Consider the following 27,994-nt stretch of genomic DNA (forward strand, 5'->3'; position numbering starts at 1 on the left):
CAGGAAGTTGATAGAAAAAAAGAAAGAACGTTCACTCAAGAATAGAAAAGAACCAAAATTGGAGATTGGTCAAGAACGAGGAAGTAGACGCAAACTAATATTCTAGAAGAAAACTAGAAACCTTGGGAATGAGGCGAAGGTGGAAGATGTAAATAAGCATGGAAATTACGAGCAACGCTAACGTAGCTTAGTTTGGTCTAGTTTAGTCGTTTCGGAGTCTAGCTTGGGATAATCTTGATCAGGACGTATACATTTACAAAACTTCCTCGTTGGACGGCCACCATTCCTGCGCCCTCCGTTATTGATAGCGAGTGGCATGACAGTGACAGCCTGTTTTTTTTTTTTTTTTTTTTCGTAATCCAGACTTGTTTGGATAGCGTTTTCTTAGTTCATTACTTCTGTTTTTCTTCTTGTTTTTTTCTTGGCCGAAGTTTTGGGACAATTGCCCCTTGCGGTGTCCAAGCTTCCGAACTTTCGCAGCAACACCAAGAGCTACCGCATCAACTTTGGCCAATTGCTCACGCGTCACTTAAGGCATGAGAGCTCCCGCCAATAGGGGCCCTGATCTGCGCTCGTAGACATTCATTGACGCAACACATCTGCGCAGACTCGTTACATTGGGCTGCCTGCTTTGTGAAGTCACAGCCTCGCTGCTCCAAGGTTACTAACAATAAGTGGTTTAATTGAGCGAGCGTGTCAGTTCAAAATAAAAAGAAGATCTGGGATTTTACGTGTTAAGATCACAATCCGAATACGAGGCACGCCGTAGCGGTCGAACTCCGGATTAATTTTGACCACCAGGGAATCTTTAACGTGGCCTCAATGCACGGGACACAGGCGCTTTTCTATCTTATTTTTTTATTTAGCCCCCATCAAAATGCGGTCGCCGCGGCTGATATTTGATCCCGCGGCCTCGGGCTTAGCAGCGCAACACCATACAGCCGCTAAGCCACCACGGCAGTAGCTCAACATTCAACAGTCATGAACATTCGTGAAAAAAACATTGGAGAAAAAAAAATAACGAAGCACCAGGTAAACCTTGTCACAGTGAAGTATGCGCCGTAGAAGGGAGAACAGAAACAACGTATCGGTGAAGGAAGCTTTGCGAGCAAAGTTGGCTACAAATTCAAGAGCAAACTTCTATAGCCACTGGCCCACATCCCATGAACGAAACGTATTAGACACAAGTGAAGCTAGGGACCTAATGAACGAATGGTCATTGCACATGAACTCTCCGGCGACACTGCGAGACAGGATTAAAAATCCAGGCTACTGATGCGGCTTTGGGCTATCGTTGTATTCTATCTTCTTACTTTTTCCTTTCGAGAATAATTACAGTCACTGGCAAGTGATTGCTCTGGCGTCTATGCCAGAATGTACGCGAAGTACCAGCGCAAAAATCTGTTACCACAAGTTTCTTCTTCTTCTCCTGCTTCTTCTTCTTCTTCTTCTTCTTCTTCTTCTTCTTCTTCTTCTTCTTCTTCTTCTTCTTCTTCAAGTTTGTTCTACAAGTTATGCCCACAAGAGACGCCTGTCTTGCTTACCAAGTAACAGCTACAACACAGCCAGGACCTCCTCGCCCAGAAAGACATAAAGCCGTAGAATTGATTCCTCACACTATCCGGATCTTTATCACCCCTGCACGTTATTTCTTTTTATTACCCTTCTTTCAACGGGTTGCGTTTGGTTAAAGGCGTTTCCTGCGTTGTGGAGGTCTCGCCAAAAAAAAAAGAAAAATGAAGAAGAAGCCGACGCCCCTGTTTAACGTCGCTCTGCACTATATCAGACTCCTAGACGAGGTCCTAAAATACGGTTAGCTCGTTTCGACCAACAGACAGTTAAGCAAATTTATAGGCACACGAGACGTAAACAGGGTTATAATTTACACAGAACTCTTTATTTTGCTGTCGCCCTTTAAATATACTGATATCCCGACTAGCCACGGCCAGCGAAGAGCAAGCTTGGAATGATAGGTACATGCGTAAAAAACGACGAGAATGAAAACCAAGACGGCGATTCGTGATTCACGGTTAGAGGGCCGTCGTCGTCGTCATCGTTGTCGTCACCACCACCACCATCATCATCATCATCATCATCATCATCTATGCTTGCCCGTGCTAGCAGCCACTGTAGTCTGAACACGTGTCGGGAGACGTGAAGCTGCGATGCCTACACATCTTCATAACCACAGGTGCTCGCTATTGACTTGCACGTCGATACACAATCATTGCTTGACGAAACATGATTGGCACCCGTAAAACAGTAGTGGTGATGATAATAATAACAATAATTATTATTAACTAATCAGTGTTCGGGCCACTTCTTTTCTTAATTTCTTTACAATGGCGTTATTTGCTCTTTCAAAATTCTTCCTTCCTTCAATATGCCGATGACATCAACGATTTAAGGAGATTCAGACTGTTGGTGACCATCGCATCCTGCAATCTGACCTGTTTTATTTTTCTAAATGGCGCAAAGATAATAACCTACCCTTGAATGCTGCTAAGACGAAAAATTCATGACTTTCCCTCGAAAAACAGCAAGCATTTCTTTTCCTTATTCGGTAGATTCTGCACCATTGTGTAAGGTATGTGAAATCAATGATATCGTGGTGTACTTTTTGATACAGCCTTACACTTTTCTATTCCCACTAAACGTCTTGAAATGCAGGGTATGCGCTCTCTGGGCGCTGTTTGCAGGCTATCAAGGGAATTCAATTCTCCTACACATTTCCGCAAATTGTAAACAACAATCTGTCTTTCCCAATTCGAATACGCGTCGGTCGTCTGAGATGGCATTTCTAGATCCAACAGGGGTATTATAGATAAGGTTTAGGATATATTTCTAAGCATACATCATCACCGCTTTGCCGAGACTCGACCTTGTTCTAGCACTGTTTAATTATTGACATTGCCCTTACTTCGCTGTCGACGTAATCGAGCTGGCCTTCTATTTCCTTTCAAACTCTTTCACGGTATCCTCACCTGCCCCGAACACAGCAGTAATTGTGTCATGTTTCGTATGCCGTGCAATATGCCCAGAGGACATAGAACCATTCCTTGTTGCGGCTTGTCATCCCCAACACTCAACCGTCCACAGAATACTGAGCCTTTATAACGTTTATTTTTGTGATCTCGATATTTTTCCCAACTCGCTGTCATTATTCTTTTCCTAGCTTTGCGTTGTTGTTTCATAGTTTCACACATTGTTCAACTCCTTTTTCTCTTCGTTTTTCTTTTGTATTTACCTCGCGCTTTGTTGTTGTTCACTATTCGTTCCAATAATTGTTCTTTTTATTCATTGTGTGTTTTTTCACTGAGATTCGCCTTCAGTGTTTTTTTTTTGTTCTTGTTGTTTTGTTTCTGGGTGTTTAATGTATGCGTCGGGGGCCAGCCTCAGACCTTAGGGTTGTTCCTGGGTACGGTAAATAAATGATTGATAGATTATTATTATTATTATTATTATTATTATTATTATTATTATTATTATTATTATTATTATTATTATTATTATTATTATTATTATTATTATTATTATTATTATTATTAAATTGCTAGTGGGGGGATGTGGGTTCTCGGACTCGGCCCCGTAGCTTCGAGACACCGAGGCCACACAAACAGGCGAGGTTCGATCTTCCTTCAGCTAAGCGATGCCAGCTCTCGCAGCTAGGTGTACTCGAACTCAGACTGCCGCGATCCACGGACTTCTGCAGCCCGCGTGGGGTGCCCCATATTTAGAATACACAATACGCATGTTGGAATCAAACGTGAAGCGGAGCTTTCATGGAGCACTTAGCTAAATGCTGTAAAACCATAAGCGATGGGTACAAACCGTTTTTATGGTCATCCTATGGAATCCGTGTTATCGCCCACTGTTTATGTTTACGCGCCGCACATGTCACAACAGTATAGTGTCATCCAATGTTTGTGTTTATGCGCTACAACGTTCACGACCTGCGTCAAAATGCAAACAGCACTTCATGCAAATGCACGCTCTGAGACCCCGAAGTCGTGATGTTACAAAGAGAAAAGCGATGCTTGATGTTTGTCTCCCCCCCCTACAGCTGACTGCCGTTTTGGAGTTGGCAGATGTAGCTAGACGGTTACATCCTAGTCAACAGTGAATTGCCTTACTTCCCTTTTGTTCATTTCACTTAAAATAAACAAGTAATTATTACGGAGTAGAATACTAGCCTATAATGCACGCGATCAGGGTGTTCATACGAAGGCTGGATTGAGCGAGGGGTCTCGATTTAGTGAAGTCGTATAGGGAGTCAGAGATAATTTGTTGCTCCATTGGTTTACGTCAATATAAAACTACGCGTGTTATTTACATCCAGAATGTTTTTTAATGACATCGTGTATATCGTTAGTTGTAACTATTCCGTACACATAAGAATAACTGCCAAGCTTCTGCAAAAAGAAAGAAAAAGAACTTTGCAAGGGGATTAGTTCTTTCCTGCATACGCATTCTGCAGTTTGAGGCCAACGGGAAGAACATTGCTCCGTGAAAATAAAAATTATTGGCTCTGACAAGTTCGTTTAGATGGTCCTATATAGAGGGTGGCTCACATTACTGTACCAGCTTCGGGCGATGATGAGAGCTTATATAGCCGGTATCCGCAGTTCAAGTTGTCCGATTTCACGTATGTTCATCTCGGCTTTAGCGTGACCCCAAAATGGATGCCAAGATGACAGTTTAAAGCGACAGAGTTCCCAGCCTTTTATAAAAGCAATTATTTCTCTTAACCCCAACAGGTGCGACTTTTTATTGACTGTCTATTAATAGATGTATCAAACTTACGCAACTTTATTCGAATGCTCTGTACGCTCCTTTGCAAGAACGACAATGGGGTACGATGCATTGCTTTGTTCTATAGCGAGTCCTCGTCATTACAAAGCAATTTAATATCTGTTTATCGCGCAGTTTCCGCATCAAATGAATTGAGTCACCAGCTCGGAGTAGATGCAAAAGGATGGTGGCTTGCAGCCACAAAAGGCGGCTACAAGCATCACCATCGAGACAGGAAAAACAATTGTTTCGCCATTGCTGCTGTAACGCGGCAGGGTGAAAGTGCCGTCAAAATAGGCTGCGCCTTCCGCAAAGCAGTCGTCTGTAGCAATGCGCAGCACAATTAGCCTACATGGAGCTACAGTGAATACACAGCGCGCTCACTTCATCCAGAATGTCATATAATGGCCAACACTGGATGTAACATAAAAAAAAACAAATCCCGTATACACAAATGTGTGCACCGCTCTTGAAGGGGCCATATATAGCAAAAAGCGTGGAGGCGCTTACGTTTCATACCAAAGAACGCTTTAGAGCGCGTCACAAGTGAATCGACTTTGTTGCAGCGTAACCATAAGACAGAGAGGCAATAACAGCTTGTACCATTCGGATATTCTGCTTAGCATGTCACGAATTAAAACCGCCAATCGGATATCCTACCTTGTGGAATGTCCTAGAGAGTGGACTCGAATACGACGAGCGTCCAAGTCATTTCCAGCGATGACAACCGCAGTTATTTCGGCGGGCTCTCAGGAACCTGCAGAGAAAAAAAGTAATAAATGTAGATTTATAGTGTTTAGACTCCCAGGGTAAGCACTGTATTTAAACATGCTGCATGAAACCGCGCAATGCGGAAGTTGTGGGTTCGATTCCCACCAGCGGCAAGTTTTTTTTTTTTTCGTTAACTTTCATTCCCCTTTAGCTGATCATTGCTACACCTAAATTATTACTGCACAAGCCTTACTTTATGCTTTTCTTCGCTTCATTATCTGTTGGCGTCATATGGGTGTCACTAATAATAATAATCGGGCCCCTCGGTTCCCACTTTTCTTCATTTCTTTAGAATAAAAATAAATCACATGAGGCGAGGCAAACGAGCAAGTTGGCTGAACGATGTCGCAGACACTGGATCGCGTTAGATCGCCCATCATAAACGCATACGCGAATGGTGCTGCTACGACATGGACTAGCGGACCTCTAAGCAAAGTGGGGCCTTGCCTGGCCCGCGCTTGCAGCCCACACCAGTGAACATTAAAGTTTCATCTCTATCTCTCTCTCTCTCTCTCTCTTGCCTAATTTTCACGAAGAACACAAGGGTGCTAACTAAACGGCTTTCGAAAACTTGTGAGCAATTCGTACGCCTATGTGGAACTCTAAGCCTGCACGACTCGGCGTATTGCATGCTTCAATATCGTCTCGTTTCTAACCGACTGCATACTTCTCGCTTAAGTTTGTCTCTGTCTAACGGATTTTCTAAGCTCCGCAGTGAGGCTTTCCTCTTCCCAGAGCCGGCTGTCCTTCCTATAGTCAGAAACTTTCACATAAAATTCATCTCCCACGCTACAACTCCTGAAAACTCTAACCGGCGAGAAAGCCGTAGCCAGTAACTTAGTCCCCGCACACCCAATTCAGTCTCATACGTTAGCCAAAGCAAGCGTAGGTACCAAAGAAATTATCCCCGCAGCAGCGCGACCTAATGAGCCGTAAAGTCGCCTTTAAAATTCAGACGGCGTATACCGCGTTTTAACCATTGTGCTGTCCAACCTCGCTTTTCATGTACGAGTCATTAACGCTCCGGGGCGGCGCATTCTTGATTCTTCTTTTTTTTTTCGTTCCAATCCTTTCTCACTTTTCTTCCTCTTTTTTTTTTATTCTCGCTCACCCGCGTATGTAGCCGATGCTGGCGAAAACTTCACTGTGCAAGAGCTCGTCATGTGCTGAAGGAAACACGATCCCGCCTGGGCAAAGAAGTGAAACGCAGCGTGTGTGTCTCGCGAACAGCTATACAGCGCTATCGTTGTGCGAAGAAGGCGCGCAAAAAGAAAGAAAAATCACGCGGCGGAATTCGATAGCATCGTACGCACGAAGCGATTAGCACGCGCACGCCTGTGGCGGTGGTAATTTAAGAAGAGACTCGTCACGGGAGCAATTAGTCCGGTCACGATTAATGCCTGCACCCGGTTGATGTGTTGCCCCCAAGAAGAAGCGATAGAGCCGACCATGACCAAAGGAAGTACGTATATATATATGTGCGAAAGAGTGGAAGTGGGCGAAGCGAGAAGAAAATGACTGTTTCCTCGTTGTATACAAGTATATACACAAGAGAACAGAGAACAAGGCTATGCACAGAAGCGGCAGAACGCGTGAATTCCGGTGGCGCCGCCGCCGCGGACGTGTTCTTGATATCTCAAGCAAGGGGCTACGCGCCTCCATCAAGACTCCCTGTCGCGTCAACAGCATTTATCATCCAACGCTGCGTGCGCCCCAGGTTTCGCGCGGAACCAGTCGGCGAGCGCGCGCGTGAACGCCGACAGCTGCGCATTCTTCACCCGTGAAAAAAACAAAACAACCTTGGCCCCTTCGTATCTTTATTCTGGCAATTCCGTGTACAGTTGTTTTCACATTGAGGAGAAAGAAAAGGGCCCGCGTATACATTATACTGAAGCTTTCCATATAAACGCGTTGATTTAGGCTGGAACTACGTTTTTGTGAACGCTATGCACAGTACGCAGGTTACTCCGCAAGCAGAGGTGCGGTGTAAAACAGAGGCTCCTCGAGATAGGGGCTAAGAAGAGGCCTATAACTTTGGAAAGTACGCCGCAATGCGCTCGCGTAACGCTTCGAACCTCTATTTTTTTTTTTTTTTTCTTTCCAAACAGCATTAGTTGACTTAAGGTGAGCTGGCTTTCATGCTGAGAGCTGAGGAACAGTGCAGAAACAAGTTAGAAACTGCTTCTCAGCTGTCTCTCAGTTGTATCTTCGATTGAGTCATCGTTGAAAGTAGCGAACTTTCTCTCGCATGCTTCTTCTGTAGAGACTGTGGTCACACTTTGTTCAGCTGGACTGTGTGCCAACTGAGTCCGCAACAAGTTTTGCCTTTCATAATTTTAGTGCTCCGTAAATTTTCGTCGTTGGTATTGAACGTGCGCTTACGTGTGTTCGTTGTACGCACAGGTAACGCCGCTGTCGTAAATAATTTACTCGAAATTCGCTGGCGTGTCTGCATTCAGTTCAGAGGCCAAAAGAATGCACTTGTACAGCCCGGTTCGAACCTCGGTTCTGCTTTCCCGAAACTCTTTCTGCTATATAAAGTTTATCATGATGATAAGCTGTGTTGCGCAAGTGGCAATGTTTATGATGATGCTCAACATCTAAAACACACACGGCACAATTACGAAAGGAGCCAGTTGACAGGCTAACTGTAATGGCACAGGGCTACGCAGCAAAATTTCAAGATTTTAGACCAAATGGACCGCACGCAGATTGCAAACAGGAGCGCTAACTGCACCCTCAATTATCTCTTGAAACCGCATATTCTTGAAAAATAATTCTTGTAGTGCATATACTTGATCTTATGTGTTTATGCAACATGCGAACTGAGTTTATGAGCCTTTATGCGACCTCAATTCATGTTCATTTCATGGTCTTTATTCCATTCGGTGCTTCCATGTGCCATGCACCTTCGCACATTTTTTTATTATTTTTTTAGTATGTATTGAAATTATATGTGCGAAGAATCACCAAGCGCCACTTACAGAGCCAGTAGCTTCTATTTTAATGCATTTAAAGGAAAGAGTATCCAATTTAGTAATTTGATCAGTCACGGGACGACATGGCCGATGTTTACAATGATGAGCATGTTTTTTTTTCAGAACGTGTACTAAACATGTCAAATGGCTTCGTTGCTGCGCGAAAAGATTTGAAAATCGCTAGGAGGGAAGTTCATTAACTACAAAGGAATGCGCGCACTCTTCAAGGCATATCACATCAACTCTAGGACATCGATAATTGGTGACGCTGCCTGTTAAACCACACGAAATTCTAGGAAGGGCGTAGCCATGTATCGAAAATTCATTCTGTGGAAGCCCGCAAGCTGTAGGAAGGTTCACGAAAGGAAAACAAGAATTGTCGGCCACCCGACTGTAGCACGAAGCTGCAAAGAAACCCCGTGTGAATTTTGTTCAAAAACAAACAAAAAAGCTTGGCAGTTTAAGAAAAGTTCACCATGGTCCGGGGATTAAAGGCAGGACCAACGCCTTTGCGGGGCGGTCGCTCTGTTATATGAGCAAATAAGGAGGCTTGCAGATCGCACGGCGAAAGCGAGTTAGTCGACAACACGAAGAACAGGGGGCTACTTCGCGGAGCAAAGTGGAGTGTTTCGGTGTCATAATGTCTATCTGAATTTGCTTATTCTCACGGTGATAGACCTTCATGTGATAACGAAGCAGGTCAGCAGGCTAGAAACACCTCCCACAATTAAGGACACTCCGTGAAATGAAGTTCGGCGTGTGCTACTGACTGGGTTTCTTCTTTTTTTCATTTTCCTTTTAATATGACGTTTTAGGTGCCAGAAACACGACCTGATTTTGAGGCACGCCGTAGTGTAGGACTCCGGATTAATTTTTACCACCTGGTGTTCTTTAACGTGCACTTAAATCTAAGCACCCGAGTGTCCTTGCATTTCGCCCCCTATCAAAATGAGGCCGCCGTGGCCGCAGGATTTGATCCCGCGACATCGTGCTTAGCAGCGCAACACCAAAGCAACCCAGGCGGGTACTGACTGGTTCAGCTTCATAACAAGAATGCTTACATCTGGACTATTCACATCTATAGGCGTATTCTCTCCGAACAACAACAACAACAACAACAACAACAACAACAACAACAACAACAATAATAATAATAATAATAATAATAATAATAATAATAATAATAATAATAATAATAATAATAATAATAAATCGTAGCCAATGTGTGACCGGCGCGCACACCTTTTCTCCTTTTACTTGAGGCGGAAAGTAAGGCGCGCCGCATGGGCGCAATTCTACGAGAAAACGGTTGCCACTTCATGACACCTCCGGCTCTGATTTCTTCCTTCCTTTCTTTTTCTTGCCTGTTTCAGCTCCGACACAGCCGTATTCGCCATGCACGAGAGGTCTGGATGTGGAGCGGGGTTTAGTGACGGTGCACGCTTGGGGGGGGGCAAACAAGTTTCGGATACTGGCCACTGCCGGTGCTCCTCCGTTGAGGGACGGAAACACCTCCGCTGCCGCGAAGATTGCGGGTTGTCAGCGGTCTCGCACGCGCCGGCGAAACCGACAGCCTGCCGCCGCCCGAGGCGTCGATCTGGCGTCGCCTTCGGTGCACATACAGGCTGCCGTGCGCCTGTAAGCCAAGGACCCCTCGCTTCCAGCCTGCACACCCGCTGCTGACTCACGCGGGACGCGTGAGAAAGCAGTCGCGAACGAAGCGAGATGTGTAGTGTAGTACGTGCGTGTACGCATACTACTACACGGCTCCGTTCCGATGCGGTTCGGGCCGGCCTCATCATTTCGTCACAGGCAACCATTTCCCCGTAGCTGCGCCGTACACACCTCTTTGTGCACGCGTAGCCCGTACGGCGCCGCTATGGGCCACACCCAACCCGCCCGGCTTCAGCGGAGGCTTATGTGGCGTTGCGCCACTCGTCCCGAATGCAAGGGTACGATTGCCTGCCTGCCCGTACTGTGCAGGGCCGATCGCGCAGCATTGGACGGGGCGGGTGACGCCCGCCATGCGCGCTTCATTTTGGCCTTAGCCGTCTACGGACAATGCCTCTCGTTTCGTTTGTGGCTTTGGTTAGCGCAGTCTTTGGAGAATGCACCTGTGTATATCCACTCCGCTAGCGAAAAAAAGGAAAAAATCTGATGCTGGACCATGCGCTAGTGTTCCGGTTGCCCACATTCGGTGCTACGAAGTTTTGATCTTCAAACTGCGTGCATCAAGCAGCTCTCCATGGCAACTCTATAACTGTGAGATAAATAGACGTTCCGTTTCGTCTACAGTCGCTTTCACTGTCTGGCTCTTTGGAGCTGCAAACACTTAGCAGAAGCTTCAGTACGCTGCGCGAAAGATGCATGTGGTCTCGTGCGCAGTAGCTTGCAAGTTCGTTTTTTTTTTTTTTTTTTTTGTAGGCACTGCAATTTTCACCAGCTGCGCTTAAAACAGGGAGTTTTGATCGCGCTTTCACAGCGGCTATATTTGCGAAACCTGGCAGCCCATATCTATCGCCGGCTATATAGGCGTCCTTTATGTCTGTAGAGCAGATGCATGATTTAACGGCAGGAACGCATTGCGTAATACGCAGAGACGCTGTGACCTCCTCTTTAATTGCAGTGCCTGCCACTCCCTCCGCTGACGTCCCGTCATAGTGATGAAAAGGATCAGTCGCAAACAGACTCCCTGTGCAACGACAAAAGCTTTGATAATTGAGGTTTGTTTGTTTTTCATTCAGTGAGGTCCGGCTGTACGGCGGCGTAATGCCGAGCGCAATTGAAAGGGCGCAGCTTTCTTCCGCCAGCACTAAGCCGCGCGTTGGTAGCGGCATAGGTGGAGCTTCGTGGCACCAGCCAACACCCTGTTTCAAAGGGGACGCTCCCATAAAGCATGTCTATCGATTCATCCAACATTCAAACAGGCACTTGCACGAATATTCGTGTCGGTGCGCTTTTTCGACGTCGCTATGCCAAACTGCTCTCAACCATCATCCGAAGACTGGCTTATTTTGGCTCAGTGTTAAGTGCGGAGCCGTAGTCTCGGCGTGCGGGCAGAGTACACTCTCTCCCTCTGTTTCTTTGTCTATTCCCCCCTTCCCATACCCCAAGGTTCGGGTAGGGAACCCGAGACTGTCTGGTTGAGCTCCCTGACCTCTCTCGCTCTTAGGCCAGCTGCCTGCAGGCATGCAAGGCGTTAAGTCCCCCAGCGTTTAATTTCTAGCATGCACACTTCGAGGCAAGCTTGGGTTTACTGGGAAAGCGCTAGGGCTTTAAGAGCCCGTAACACAATTTAAAAAAGTTCGAAAGGACCGGCGACCAGAATATACGGCCCGCAGCGCGGGTTGGTGACCTCATCAGCGTTCCGCTAGCCTTGATCCGTTGTTCATGAGCATGTTCATCTGCACTCACGTGTAATTCCGTATCACTCGCGCTATGAAGGCTCACTCAGCCACGGTGAATTCGCGGATAGAGAAGATGCTCGGGGGCAGCGATTGCCGGCCCGCCTTTGCTAAAGGCAAGATATATGAGCCCGTAACTTGCACCATCCTACTCCTCCTCTTCTTTCCTCACGTTGACCAGCACGGAATCATATTTACCATAGCTCGCAATGACTCGCACTTATTCGGGCATGCCTCGAGTCGGACCCACAATGAATGAGACTCACGCGGTGTCAGACTCATTCGCATTTGGAAGAAGGAATCGCAAACACTCGGTAAGATTCGCTTCTTTGCACTTTCCATTGGGAACCTGTTGTGTAGCTCAAGCTCTTTCTATTATTTTCACTTCAATAAAAAAAAAAGTGAGATCAGGGCCTGCCAGAGGTTCCCATTCACCCATGAGCTAGCACCTCGCGACAACGTGGAACCACCGCTGTTCGACGGCAAGGGCAAGATGCGGTTTGCAATGTCACTCTCTATCCCTCCTCTTCATGTAGCATCATGGCAGAGCTTTCCACTTGGCGAAATCTAACCATGCTACATGGCGACAAATTTGGGATTCCTAACTAAATAGATAAACCATGCTACCTAAACCCAACCAGCCCATCAGCGTGCAGGACCTTTGACCTATATCCCTCACCTAGTGTGCTGGAAAACTCTACGAGCCCATGGTGCACAACCGCATGATCGAACATCTCGAAGACAACGGACACGTCTCAAACACCATGTTCGGATTTAGAGCTCACCTGTCCATGCAAGACGTGTTACTGCAGGTCAAGGAAAAAGTCATCGACAAACTGGACACGCACAGCAAAAGAGCCATCCTCGCACTTGACGTGAAAGGGGCTTTCGACAACGCGTCACACGAAGCCATACTGCAACACCTCAACGTATATAACTACGGCGAAAAAATATATAATTACATGAAAGCTTTTCTGAAAGAACGGACAGTCACAGTGGGGATAGGCAACTTACGCTCTGAGAAATTTGACATACCGCGAAAGGGAACGCCACAAGGCTCCGTCATTTCGCCGATGCTATTCAATCTGGCGATGAGCTCGCTACCCAAGCAACTGAAGCAAATAGAAGGGATTGGTCACGCAATATACGCTGACGACACCACCATCTGGACTACGAGAGGGTCGACAGGTAAACAGCAAGATGCTCTGCAAGAAGCGGCTGACACAACGGAAAAGTACCTGGAAGCATGTGGACTGACGTGCGCACCTGAAAAGTTGGAGCTCTTGGTGCTAAGAAAGCGCACAAGAGGCTGACAACCGCAGCAGATACCAGACCTGGTAGTAAAGGTGGGAGGCATCATGATTCCGTAGGTTACGACGCTCCGCATCCTCGGACTCCTGATTCAAAAGGACGGGGCCGGGGGAGCAGAGTTGCAAAAAAATTCAGAGAACAGTGCAATAAATAACCCACCTTATCAAAAGAGTGACGAGCAAAAGTCACGGACTCAAGGAAGAAGACTGCATGGGAATGATACAAGCGCTGCTCACGAGCATCGTCACGTATGGTACCCCATACGTTGACATGAAACAGTCAACGAGACAAAGTAAACGCCCTCATCAGAAAATCCTACAAGATTGCCTTGGGCCTGTCCCCCTCCGCGTCCGCAGCGAAACTACTCAAGATGGGAGTGCACAATACGTGGGAAGAGCTCGTGGAAGCGCACAACGTCAACCAACTGGAGAGACTAAAGCTGACAAAGACGGGAAGAGCCTTGCTCCAAGATCTGGGCTACCAAGTCGAGCATGAGAGGCACCTACCTCAGCGTATCCCACACGAGATCAGAGGCAAGCTACACAGAAGTACCATTCCCAGAAACATGCATCCCGAGTACGACAAGGAAAGGAGACAGGCGAAAATACAGGCGCTCAAGCACATACTCGAACGCACCAACAGTAAAGAAGAAAATGCGATATACACGGACGCAGCTGCGTACATAACAAACGACCGATTTGCAATTAGCGTGGTCGACGAGAAGGGCGAACAACTTACAGCCACATCCATACGTGGCAAGGACGCGAGCACAGCGGAAGAGCTGGGCATAGCCCTGGCCATCGCAACGTGCAAGAAGACCCTGGTTACCGTGGTGACGGACTCTCAAGAAGCATGCAGAAGGTATATGAACGGAAGGATCGGAACGGCAGCACTCTTGCTGCAGTCTTGAACAACACCGAGATGGAAGCAGCACAAATCCTCTGGACGCCGGGACACGAGTCTCTCGCGGCGAACCAGGCGGCGTACGCCGCGGCTCGAGATCATGCATGCCGAGCCATCTCCGACCCGCAGAGAAAACGACTGTGACGACTGTGACGAGGATGATGATCGGATATCCAAGAAGTACTCGGATATCTTGGCGCACTACAGGACGCAGAAGCGTCACTACCCGCCCGCGCATAAGACGACGAGTAGGCAACGAGCGGTAACCTGGAGAAGACTCCAGGCTGGAACCTACCCGCATGGAACACTGCTGCACGCCATGCATCCGGGCGCCTACGGACGAGACTGCAAGTTCTTCCCGCCCGAAACGCCCAACACCTTGCGCCATATGGTGCTGGGGTGCAGGAATAATCGAGAAGTGCCACCGTCATCATCACCACCAGGCGATAGCGTGCAGAAAGAAGCGGATTCAGAGGAAGAATTGGAAGACCAGTGGGAGGCTCTGCTGGTGACGCAATACCCTGACAATCAGCTACGGTTAGTGAACAGGGCTCGGGCGGCGGCAGCGAGCCATGGCTATCTGGACTGAGGAGGCCACCCACATTTGGGCTCAAGAAGCCTGGTCTAACAATAAAGTTTTTTCTCTTTCTCTCGCTAAATAGAAGAGTACTACAGGACATAAGAAGGGTTATACTATCTTATACATATGCTTCCTGTAGGCCTCTTTGCCATGTCATATGGATTTTCGATTTGCTTATCTATAGTGTACTGCCTGATGGCCACAAAAGTTTACAAGGCACGTTATTTGTGAAAAAGCTCTTTTGCCGCAAAAAGCCAGGCACTCAGACTTCAGATGAAAGTTTCAATTTGCAGTATAGTTTATAAGAGCTGCGCAGTATATAGTCCGCTAAATGAGACGTGATATGCCTTGAAATTTGTCGCACATTTGCCACGTTTAAACGTTTGCACCGTAAACCTTTGTGGCCGACTGTACAGCGTATGGGCAAACATTTTACCAAATTTATTTCCGTTCGGTCGCTTGTGGCCTTTTGACATGCGAGATGACTGTGTGCAAAAATAAGGCAATAATTAGCCGACAAAGAGCGTAAGGCCTTTACTCCCCAACGTGTGTATAGGCAATCTGTAGCCTTCACACGAAAGCGCCTGCAGACTTCATAGATAGATTATGTCAATGTTCATTAACGTATCGAACGTCATACTATTACCATGCTCATTTGTGAATGCGACAAAAAAAGCGAGCAGTGGATGTGGTCTCACCGGACCAGCTTGTTTTTCGCTAACCATGGGATCACCACCATAAAAGTACACCTGTAAAAAAACAATCAGCACTCAGAAATAAATTAGTTCAGCGTTTTTTCGAACGTGATATGGCAAAGTGGCGAGCGCAAAGTTAGCAATAACGGGCGCTTCATCGCGGCCAGCGAAAAAACAAAACAAAAAGAAGAACAAATCCGACGTGCGATACGATCACCACGTAAATGTTCGAGCCCCACGTCGCGGTCCATACGTGATAAACCTAAATACCAGAAAGCAAGTGCTAGAAAAAAAAAAAACATGAGGACGACGACACCGAAGCCTGGAATGCAAACAGTAAGGCGCCAGACAGTCGCGAGTCGCGTAGCGGTGGTCTCTGTACGCTCACGGAGCGGGATCGTAAAGCACATAGTATCGAGATAAATTGCCGAAGGACGCACCAGCCAAAAAAGACACGTGACACAACGCGCCCTCCCTTATTTTTTCACCGCGCGCTGCGTGAACCCTGGCTGGTTTGTGAGCCGTAAAAAAAGAAAAAAAGAAAGAAAAAGAACAGCCGAAGCCAAAATTTGTCCGTCGATCTACAAATGCGTACTCCCCACCTTTTTCTTCTTTTCTCTTTTCTGCCACGCACTCGCAGGAACAAACCAGCATAAAAAGCCAAAATTTGGCCCTCGATCCACAAATGCGCGCTCCCCACCTTTTTCTCTCTTCTGCCACGTACTCGCAGGCGCAAACCAGTATACGAGACGGAACGCGCCACTCGCACCAGATATGCCTAAACAATATATCACGCACCGCAGCGCCCGCTGTTGTCGAGAAGATCTCAAATTACGCAATGTTCATCTTCGCGGAACTCGTTAGGCGCGAATCGTTTTTTTTTTTTCCTTTTTTCGCGACAGGCAGGGATAATTAAAAAGAAAAGAGCGCTCCCAATCTGTTGTGCACTTGATGAGTACTTCGCGATAAGGACTGCGCTCGAAGAAAGCGCCGCGTGGTCGCGCACGGCCACAGATTTCTCTGTGCCTGAGAGAGAGAGAGAGAGAGAGAGAGAGAGAGAGAGAGAGAGAGAGAGAGAGAGAGAAAAAGAGAGAGAGAGGCTGGTTAATGATGCACCGCAATATTTCAAGTGTACGGTACTAGTTGCTATTGACGTTTGTTTTGACTTGTCGCGCGTCTGTTTTCCATGCTACAATTCGCGAAACCCTTTGCACTCTGGAGGCCACATTTCGATGGAGGCGGAATGCAAAAACCGTTCGTGCGCCGTGCTTTGGTTGGTCGTTAAAGAACCCCGGGTGGTCAAAATCAATCGGGAGCCGTCAGCTGTACTGCATATCCCTCGCAATGCACTGTGCAGGTTCAGGACGATAAAAAGCCCAGGAATTGTAATTTTATGGCGGCCTTCCGTTGAGCTATATACGAATGCCCCCCGCGTGAAGCTCGTTCCGTGATGTTACGTCAGCTAAGCGACGCATCGGCGAACAAAGCAAGCGACTGTTCTACGTCTTTTGTGTTCTCTGACGACGTCGACACACTCGCTCTTTGAGTGTCTACGTGTGTTTTACGTTCCTTATGACCACTCACGTTGTAAGCCGGCATGTCTGATGCTTTCGCAATATCGCTTCCCCGCTGTAAACTATTAGAGCGCGGTTAAAGAAACGAAAACAAAAAAGGAAAGAAAAAGTCATGCAGTGTACTCTTTGAACGACGGCGCTTGGAATATCACCAGAAAACCTTTGCAGGAGCGCGCGGAAGTCCAGAAACACGTAGCCAGATTCGCGCTGTAGCCTTAACTCACGTATAACCGGCTTCGTTCTGGTCCCTGCGTTTGCGTGAACCGGTCATTCGCATTCGTGCAAGGCTGTTTTCGAGACAAGCGATTATCGAAGCGAGACAGCTCTTGCTTACAAAAAAAATATTGTGAGTAGGAAGCGCATGCTTTGTATTTTTTTCTACAGTGAAGCTGTCTATGGTTACGGTCTGGAAAGAAAAATGTCTCCGAGATGTTGACAAAAAAAAAGAAAAATTCTCGTGTGGGCCGAATCATGGTGATAGTGCAGAAAGGGTCCAAGCTCAATGGCACTTACCCCTACGGGGCTCGGGGACCTGTAACGCGCCCTAGAACTACCCTTGTCACACGTGGGGCCCGAAGAGGTCCCGGGCACAAGTGTAAGAACTGATGTTCTTTAAAGAAATGTTTTGGACAACTTTTTTGAAAAAAGGACTTTCTCGGCGCCAACCGCGCAAACGCGCTAGTGCTGTTGCCGAAACGCTAGTCTATGACGATGCGTGCCGAAACTCCAATGTATACGTATAAAGAAAATAATAATAATAATAATAGTAATAATAATAAAGAAATAAAAGGAAATGAAAAAACAAGGAAAAGACGAAACAAGCAAAACGTTCTGTGTTTCTCCCTTTATTTAACCCATATAGCATAACTACCATATAAAACTTAATATAGCTATTGAGCAATACAGCTTTGCTGGTCTTACATCTTCACACAGTGAAAGAGTTCTGAATTTTTAGTGCTATTGGTCTCATAGCGTCTGTCCTCCTCTTGGAATTAATACTGGGGCAATACCAGCTAAAACTATTGCAATCTATTTTTATTCCCATCTCCTGACGGAAAATCTACGTCATCGCCAACGCAAGCATCGGGCGGCGACCCGCAGCGTTGTTCGAGACGCCCCACCAACGTTCTCCTCGTTTAGAAAGACGTCACTTTTGTTTGCTTTCAAAGCGAGTAGCATTGCCTACCTTCGCACCTTTTAGAACGCAGCTCTTAGGTGCCCGTTCCTGGATTGAGCGTTGGCGTAACCGCGCGAACGCGCTCGTGCCACTGATGATAGTGATCTAAAGGAAGACACTTGATTCTACAACACTACTCGCGCCTTCGTCATCGTCGTCTTCCACAGCTGGCTTCGATGGCGCTCGTCATGCCAGCGTTCCCACAGCCAGTCGGTGCTGTGATTTCGGTCTCAAATTCTTCGCCTCACTATATCGCGATATAGAAACAGGCATCGATAGTGTGATCTAAAGAAAGGAAAGACGCTTGATTCTGTAACCCGTGAGGGGGCACGGCGAAGCGTCGTAGCATCGAGCTGCGCTCAAATTTCGCATTAGGGAGCATCGTAATCGTCGGACATTTTTTTTTTAATTCGCTGACGAGAGGCGAGGGGCATGCAGAAGTGGAGAGGGTTTCGGTGGGGCCGAGCTACCGCAGGGAAGGTAGATATAACCGGATGAGGAAGGTGGTGCCGGCGTCTGCGATTGGACCGCTACCGCTTGCTTAGCTTGCGGTGGCTGGTCGAAAATTGCGGCGGCGTGCAACGGAAGGTTCAAAATGCCACTAAAACGGACTCCCACCGAAGAAGAGATGGCAGAGCGATGCCGTGTGCGTACCAAAATGGCTGTACAATGTTAGAGTGGCACGTGTAATTTGTATTGTACTCAAATCTGTTCTTCCCAGCAGCTCGAAGTAGCCAGTGCTATAGCGATCGGTGGGCAGACGTTTCCTATTCTGTTCGAAACGGGGCAGCCTCCGGCTACACCTAAAAAAAAATAAAAAAAATATCAGTTTTATTTTTGGCACGGTAATACACCTTTAATGCGTACACATCACTTTCACGTGATGAGTTTACGCGGTTTCGTGACGTCGCGTGACAGTAAAGTTAAGTGGGCGCAGCCCGAAAGCTTTTTACCAATAGCGGATTGGCTAACGGCGCGAAAGGTGTCGAATCGGAAATAATTATTTTCGTTTTATTCGGCCTAATCATGCATAATCAGTGCGTACACGTGACGGACGGACGAAGCGGAGGTAGGCCGAAACATTTTTGACCCATCGTGGAGGGCTCATCGCGTAAAGCGAATAGAGACAGTCGTTCGGGAAAGCTTTTCGTCACAGTGCCCCTGTTTGCAGAACCATTCGGATTCCATGATCGGCACAGTGTAATCCATGGAAAACCGTATGCCATAAAATCGCTGTATATATTTCCTCGCACAATTAATGTTCAATGCATGTGAAATAATTTATTAGTATTCCCTAGTGCAGCAATGAGCCCATTTGACCTTATATCTTCGGTAAAAATACTGCGATTATTTAATTAAGAATTCCACTTAGTGGACATCTCGGAGAAAGTAAAGAATCCTTAATTTTCTTAATCAGGGTAACGCATGGTGTACGCTGTCTAACGCGGTACGTACACGTTGGATTATTAACAAGCGAGAGGTACTAGGAGTGATCGCGAGTCCATAATTATAAGGAGAGGAAGGAGGACAATCTTGTTCGTCGTGTTTTCCGGTGTGTGGACAGCCACCCGATACCGCTCGGCTCTTGCGATCTTAGACGAACAAACATCAACGTGGATTTCCGACAGAGTAAATGAACGTGATCCTGACATTTATTTTTAATCGTCTTTCGAGTTCGCATAATCTTACCCTCGTGCCCGTGCGTTCAAGAGCTGAGGTTAAACAGCGCGAAAAAGACGAGGACACAAGGAAACAAATACCACAGACAAGCGCTGTGTGCGTATCCTCGTATTCAAGTGTGTATGCGAGGATATTCATGCATATTGGGTATCTGGACGCTTCATATAAGCCATCCGTGTATGTGAGGTCAATACAGTGGAGACGTAGGATAATATGTTACTGCTATAGCGTCATTCCACGCACCGGTTCGCGAGCCTCCACGGAGCGACGAACGCGCGTAATGACGTGCAAGAGTAGACAACCTATATACCGTAGTGCTTCGACCGAAGAGCCTCGACACCTAAGCACGCTTCCGAGACGTTCGGGACTAACTTCTTAACAAAACAAAAAAAAACATTCATTACAGTTATTGAGAGCAAGAATATCTTACATTCGGTATATACACGACGCGCCACCAACCTTCACCTGCTTCGCAGAACTTGTCGCGATGCTGCAGCACTTTTCTTTCCCCTCCGATACCGTGGCACTATAGATCGTGCCCCTATAGCGCGTTTTCTGAGTAAGAACCCCATAGACGAAAGTGGCGAGAGTATAACGGTAAACGGGCGTTCAAAAGTGCGGCAGGCCAGACAGGCCAAATGCGTGTGCCGCTTATCTCCTGGCTTCCGAGGATGCATAGCGGACCAATGGGGGCTGCGATGGTGTCGGAATATCGAAGCAGGCGTTACTCCGGCATCTCCTTCACCTAGATTTGGGCCCCCGCACGGGGACTTCTTTATCGCTTCCTTCCTCGCTTATTCACACCACGAGCGTGGCTCGCTTCGTTTTATTGTTGCCCCTTTTTGATTGCCCGTTCGGGAAGCCAGGTAGCGACTTACGCACGCTCGCAGTGCGACACTTAAGCGCGGGACCGTAAAATTTCGTTTTGTAAATTCCTTTGCGCATACGTAGAGGCGCCACGACACCGGCCTATACGCCGGACCCTTAATTTTCGCCCGCGATAGAGGCGACCGCGTATCGGAAACTCGCTTCGCCTTTTTGGAAAGAAACATGTCTAACGGCTTACGCTTGCCGCTTTTGACTGCGATATATACACTATGGTAGCTGTTTTTTTATGCCGGGAAACTGGTATGGGAACAGGAGTGGCTGAGCTGCTCTGACGGCCTGAATACTCTGGAGACACGTTGTGTTTGGCGTTTCCTTTCTTCTCTTTTACTTCGACACGGTGACATTGACTTCAATATCGAGATGCAGTCCGGCTATCGCACCGCAAATGCGTCTTGAATTTGAGTGTCATGTCGTCACGCGCGTGGTGAGCCCGATTAGCCTCGAAAGTAGGCACTACTAACCTACATTGCTTGTCAGCAAGGACGTGGGGGTTCATGTTATCGCGTGGCGAGATTTACTTTCCTTTTTTTTTTTTTTTTAGATTGTAACAGCGACAGTAACTTCGCTTGGTACTCTCGGGCGTTGCTGTTAGAACTAGATGGGGGGAGGAGGGGGGGGGGTGAATGCTTTTATGGCTTGTCCAGATGAACAGCAGCGCAGGTGTCGGAACGCGAGATTAACGGACTCGCTTGTACTGCTTATAGCACCTCAGCAAGGTATCAAGATGGAAAACTTCTGTTCGATGCTGAAAACACACGGAGTCACTTCTTTCAAGGCATTCGTTTTCACTTGTCGAAGGTTGCTGTAGGTTTAAACGAATTCCTTCTGCCCCCCCCCCCCCCCAATTCTGATAAATTCAGCTTCATGTCTCCGTTTAGAGGCACTGCTTCTCTGTCTACCAAACCCGCGGCTTCTAATCGAACCAAGGTTATTCTCTTCTTTCGCGCTTTCTTTGCGACTGGCTCGGAAGCTGGCGTGGATTTGAAAACAGCAGGCATGACAGGAGCCGTTGCTGAAGTAGCGGCGATTTTAGGTTGGCCCAGGCAGCTTGTTGCGCAACTGGCGTTGAAGCCAAGTTCAGGACTCGCTTTCACGCATATGCCACTTGTTCGCTACGTATGTTGTTGTTGTAGCCTTTAATTATGTATAAACGCATGCACAGCATCGCTTTTCATATCTTCAATCGTCATCGCTGGTGTGCGATGCGCACAAAAGGAAAAAAAAAAAGAAGTATTCTTGTTGCGAAACTAGAGCGAGAATGAAGCAGCCGAAAGCGTGAAATCTTTCATAGAGTTGTGAAAATGAAAACGTAGAGTAGAATATTAATGCTAAGGGACGGGTAGAATATGAATGTTATTCTACAGCCTTTCTTTTATTATCATTAGTATTATGAATGTACACGCGCCAACGTCTCCTGGCTCTTGCTTACGCAATCAGCAGGTTACGGGGTCGGCACCCAATAATAGAGACACACGTACGCCTCCATACTTGGCTGTTGTCCAAAAGTGTTCTCCTTCATCTTCTTCCAAGCGTAACGCTTTCTTGCACCACTCGATTCCCGCAGCGTGATACACGCTTTCGCGGTCGTTTACGGGGCTTTCCACGGGGGCGATGCTCCCTTGAACACTTACGCTAAATGGTGGCGCGGCATACTTCAGGACGGAATGCTTGCGGAGAAGGTACGTTGTTGATGAACGCGAGGACACACGAGAAGGCGAAAGACGCTAAATGGAGCTCGAGCTGCTTTTCTTTTATTTTCTGGAACATCAAGACATCTCGCAGCATGTGACAACCAACCTAACGATACACTTTTGCAATCATTACACTATCTATACTGGCGTCTTCTGCACAGGTCACCTCGAGTCCACGCGGATTTCTCATTTTACCTGTACGCAATCTATAACCAGGTCATAAAAGAAAGGAAAACAAATTGGTGGATCCCACGCATATGTGGGAATCAGTAATAGGCTTCGAAGTTTTCTTTGATGAAGATGATGATGATGAACCTTTGCCATGGCTCGTACCAATTCTTATTTGAAAACTGAAAACGTAAAGTAAAAGAAAAAAAAAACGCTTGCTGAATTGTATTCACTTCTCCTTCTTCCCTTTCCGTGTAGTTTAAATGCATACAATTGCCTTCCATTTGCTTCGCTCTCCACAGTGTGATTCGCAAAGAAAGTGTCGCTCTAAAGCTAATGATAAACAGTGCAACACTTTAGCCACACGCCTCTCTGTATGCGTTGTATGCATGTTTATGTAATCATTGCGTGTTTCATAAATAATATCCCAGCTTAAAAGGGTAGCAGTTTGGGTAAGCTGGTATGTCATAATTAGCGGGAGCTACATAGCGCTAAGCAAAGGACGAGTACACAAAGACAGTGACAGACGACGACAAGCGCAAACGTAGAACTGATGTCCGCAATGGCAAAGATAGCTTTCTTGCACAACATTGCAGCTCATTCGAGTCTATGCCCCAGTTTTGGAAGAGAGGCGAACATCGTATAAGCACCGGGATGAACGCACTCGCGTTATCGTTGAAGCTGCTCGGAAGACACGGGAGCAGAGCAGTAAACACAGAGCATAACAGAGCAGTAAAGAAGGTAGATGTTAGAGTAGCAGCGGACAATTCGTAGCTTTAGGGTTTAAAAAACATGACATTAGGTGGCTAAATTTATCTGAATCACTTTAATTTACTATATCGTCGGGTAGCGCGATCTATAGTTCAATAGCAGTAGGTAAGAAAGATTTGTTGAAGGCATTAGAGGTACCATGCAGACGTTGTAGACTCAGGTTGTTAAACAGGCGGTGAGAATTGCGGTTAGGTGGAAGCAGAATTGTGTTCATGAGGTGGAGGAAATTACAACACAGCTTGTGGAAAAGGGATAGTTGTGAAACCTTCCTACGAAGTGTTAGACTATGGATGCTGAGGGATGATTTAATGTCACTTATATGCCAGTCATAGTTCGTAGCGATAAAACGTGCCGCGCGATTCTGCACTGCTTCAAGCGAGTTGATAAGGCAAGTCTGATGAGAATTCGAAATTGCTGAGGCATACTCAAGTTTAGTCCGAACGAACGTTTCATAGGCGAGCGGTACGGGAACAGGAGAGAGAAAAATCGATCTTTTAAGGAGGCCAAGCGATTTAACAGTCGTTTATAAGTTTCATTATGTGTGCAGAACACGTAAGTTGATTAGGTGACCACGTAAGTAGGGATAGTAACGCTGAGATAACGGTAAGAGACAACTTGAGTTGGGGCTGCAGAATTAAGAGAGTACTTAGTGATGATTTGCCGCTTGCGAGTTACACACATGTACTAGCACGTTTTTGTTTTTTTCTTAGCTTCGTCTCTTGTTAATCGCGTGTTTATTTATTTTTTCGTTCGTCTATATATATATATATATATATATAGAGAGAGAGAGAGAGAGAGAGAGAGAGAGGCAGCGGTAGAACTGAGCGCCGCTGAGGTCTACGCGCACGCGCAAGCAACAGATGCATGCAACGTAGCATTCGCTCGTTCCCCGCGAAACACTACCGACAGCATTTCTCCGCAGCACCTATGTGGGCGCCTGGCTTTATCAACCGCTTTCGAAATGTATGTACGTAAGGCTCGCTTCACTGTACACTTCACGCAAAAAAGAAAAAGGAAAAGACAACCCCGACTGCTCGAGCACGTATACCGAAAGTAATGATAACGCACAAAGAGCACTTTAGCCCAGCACCAGGGAGGCCGCCTTCCCCGCTTCCAACCGCTATTAACCGGTACTGCGAGGGCCGAGAGAGTGAACGCTGTGAAAGAAAAAAAAAAAAACATATAGGAGGAGGATGAGAATAAAGGACGAAAAGAAGATGAAAAAACAAAAACAAAAACAAAACGGAGCATGCAAAACTGGATGGTTTCTCTCTTGTGTAGCAGTTGCGACCGGCAGCTTGTTGTAAAGTCGAGACCAAGAAGGCGGGAGCTAGCCCCAGTTTCGGGACGGGGGGATGGCTGGGAAAGAATGGGAGGGGAGAGAGGGGCCGACTAGCCCGCCTTCGCGTGCCGCCGTGTTGTTTTTGTAGGGACGCGAAAAACGCGCGCACGTGAAAACACACGCGCGCGCAACTCGAAAGTGCCCGCTCTCGGGCCCACGCTGTGTATACATATTATAGTATATTGTCGTCGGTCCACTTAACTGCGCAACCCTTAAAATAAAAGAACTGGCGCAAGCGCTTTCCCGGCCCTTTCCGTTTGTTATTAAGCGGCTCGTTTGCTTGTTTTATATATGTTTTCCCCTAGGATAGCGCTCTTAATTACTTCTGTCTCTGAAGTTTTTTTTTTTTTTCGTTCACTCTTTCACTGAAGCCAGTAACTGGCATTTTTCTTCGACGCGGACTTACGTACGTGGCAGAAGAATGTATGACAGCGCAGGGGCCGCTTTGCTCCCTGAGAATATACGAACGGAGGCGGCATCGGAGGAGCGCCGTCGTTGTTTTCATTTCATAATTGAGGCGTTTGAGGAGAGGGTCGCAACCAATGGCGGCGCACGGCGTCCCTCCGGCGACGCCAATGTGTGACACAGCTGCGTTACCGTTGGCCCCCCCACTTCGCTCGGGCGAGCGCCAAGCGGCGCGCTGCCGCCTTTCTAGCCTAAAGCAGGGGTTCCTAACGACGACGAAGGTGCCGAGAGGGGGAGCTGGAGAAAGGAGAAGAGAGAGGGAGGGGCTGTGAGTCCCAATTAAAGCGCGCGCTTGGCACGAGAAGAGAGTTTTCCTGCGGCGAAAAAAATAAATAAAGAGTGAAGCTAGACGGTTGTAAGAAGAGAACAAATAAAGTGGCCACTGAAGGCGAGAAGGGGACCAGACCCGAAGCCGGCAAAGGAGGGTGAGCAGCTTGGGAAGGGGGAAGAGTTCGGCCAGATAAGTGCCGAATTGATAAGGCGTCCTCCCCGGCGCGAAGAAATGGGACACGCTGAAATTGCGGCCGATCGGCAGGCAGAGCGTTGCTCACGCGCGCGCGCGCCCTCTCCTCCAGCCGTGTTATCCCCGCTCTTGCGTTAGCGCGCTTCGAGCGCACCTCTACGAAGACCCGGCGTGTTGCGCGCCAAACGCGAAAAACGCGCGCGCGCGCGCCAGCAGCGGGCAGCTGCGCGGTCGCCCGACTTCTCGAGGCGCGTGCCGCCGTGCTGCTTCCGGGGTGAGAGGGAGAGGAGGGTGTGTGCCTGCCCTTGGGCGCGACGCGGATCTCGGACTCGCGCCTCCGGCCGGGTTCATTTGTGCCGAAATAGGGGCTGCTTACACATCGAAGTAGTAATGTGGCATACATCTAAGTTGGGCAATTTCACTACCACAAGCTTCTAGTGCGTAAAATGATTAAGCTCATGGCACATTCGACTGGTTTCCGAGCGCTCCTGCGAAGCTTCAAACGTCGTTTAGCAATGTAATTAAGCTTTATCATGACAATAAGCACGTTACTACAGTATTAGCAAACCGGAACAATGCTCATAAAGTGATTTGTCTCTATAATACAGCTTCATCGTCGTTATACGCGGCCATCAGAGCGGTTTGAAGGCGCTCTCAAATAAAACCAGTCGAATATACCATTAGAAAGCATGAAGGCTGGGAGATATTCGCTGCAAATTGTACTTGAAATTAAAGTGAATATTTAAATGCGCGACCTGGCGTCATCGACAATTTTATGACGTAATGACACGAAGCGAAAGTTGCTGACATCGTGCTGACGCCCGTTAAAGGCCAATTGCAAGGCAGTTCTGTACAGCGCAAAAACGTAGTTTCAAATAGTGTCATAGAAGCATCACCGTGCAAAATTTCGTGTTTGAAATAGAAATAGATATAGACTTCTGATACCTAAACTGAACAAAGAAACAAAAAATGAGGCTCCCTTTACAGTCGCAGGATGTGAGGCAGAACACGGCCGTAGAGAACCGGCGTGGCGCCTCGGCATGGCCTCCGAGATGAGGCAGAAACCGCGTTACGCTGTAAATTTCGGAGGCCATGGTCTGGGTATGCGCGTCATATCCGCTAAACATTCACCAGGTGCACGCTTCGATCGTCTTCTTCAGTGGTATTTAAATGCTGCTAATAATACACTTAGACAATTACCAGCTCTGAAGCATCGACAAAATGAACTCAATAGTGTAAACAGCTACTCATTTATGACCAATTTAGCCAAATTGAAATTGACCGTGTCCTTTTAAGGCGCACTAAAGAACGACACCCATGTCAACCCAGACTGATGCATTATTAATTAAAAACTAATGTTTGCGCTGAATTCGCGATAACATGTTCCTTACTCGAAGAGAAAGCGAATGCTGCACTTCCGCTGTTTCTCTTTATTTCCTGCCGAAACCGAAACCTCAGCGTCTTCATGTCGTTGTGACGTCACAGATTTCAAAGTGTTTTCTGTTATAGGGCCATCCTGACACAGTAAAGTTCTCGAAAGTTGCTAAGTTTCGGTCTTCGTTTCCTTCTGAGTTTGATTTAGTGTGCATCGTTACCGATAAAAAGTCAACCCAAGGAGACACTGCTAAAATCTGTGACGTCACTGCGAGCTAGCGCTGAACCATCAAGTAGGCGTCGACACCCATCTCCCGTCTTATCGCATTCTATTTTGTTTTCTTCCTGGCTCACGAATCCCCCTCCCGCAGTAGGAGTGACTTTTGTATTTAAAAGTAGTAACGCGCTGTTACAGGACGACGCATTTTTCTCTTTAGTGTCTGTTTAGTTATCAAGTCAAGAAATACTGTTCGTCAAACCGAGTGCGACAGAAGCCGTACGATATATGGTGGCTACTAAATTAAGGGGGCGTCAACACGTGGGACGGTAACACGTGCGAAGATTCCACTGCACTCGTTTGGCTGCGGGAAAAAAATAAAAGCCCACGGAGAGGCACGGACGCGCATAGAAAGATAATTTGTTTCTAATCTCATTTGTTCCATGCTGCCAAAACAGGAGCATCCACCACTTACCGAGACAGTAATTGCAATCAAAGAAAGGATATGGGGCGTGTGGCGGGTGTAGGCAAAAAAAAAAAAATATGAATTGATTGCTCTACTGTACACATTTGGTAAATGAGATCGGGACCTAAATGACAGCCATCCTCGAGATCGAAGATAGATGACGTTCGGAACGGGCAAGCAAAACGGCGTCATGCATCGGAGTTCTTTCGGTCTGTGTGCTCCGCCATAATCACCGGATCACGTATTCACATCTGTCTCGGCTTTCGCTCCAACGCTTGCAACAAA

At 47.2% G+C, this 27,994-nt stretch overlaps 1 protein-coding gene across 1 annotated transcript in view; it reads right to left on the reverse strand.

Annotated features, from left to right (window-relative positions):
• Window positions 1-27,994, reverse strand: part of Tsp74F (Tetraspanin 74F) — a 420,355-nt gene that overhangs the window by 262,008 nt on the left and 130,353 nt on the right. Inside the window, exon 2 of the mRNA XM_055074358.1 lies at window positions 5,452-5,548. The gene's annotated coding sequence lies outside the window, so the exon portion shown is untranslated. The remainder of the gene's footprint in view (window positions 1-5,451; window positions 5,549-27,994) is intronic.

This window comes from Dermacentor andersoni, chromosome 4 (genome assembly GCF_023375885.2).
Source record: "Dermacentor andersoni chromosome 4, qqDerAnde1_hic_scaffold, whole genome shotgun sequence".
Taxonomy (NCBI): Eukaryota; Metazoa; Arthropoda; class Arachnida; order Ixodida; family Ixodidae; genus Dermacentor; species Dermacentor andersoni.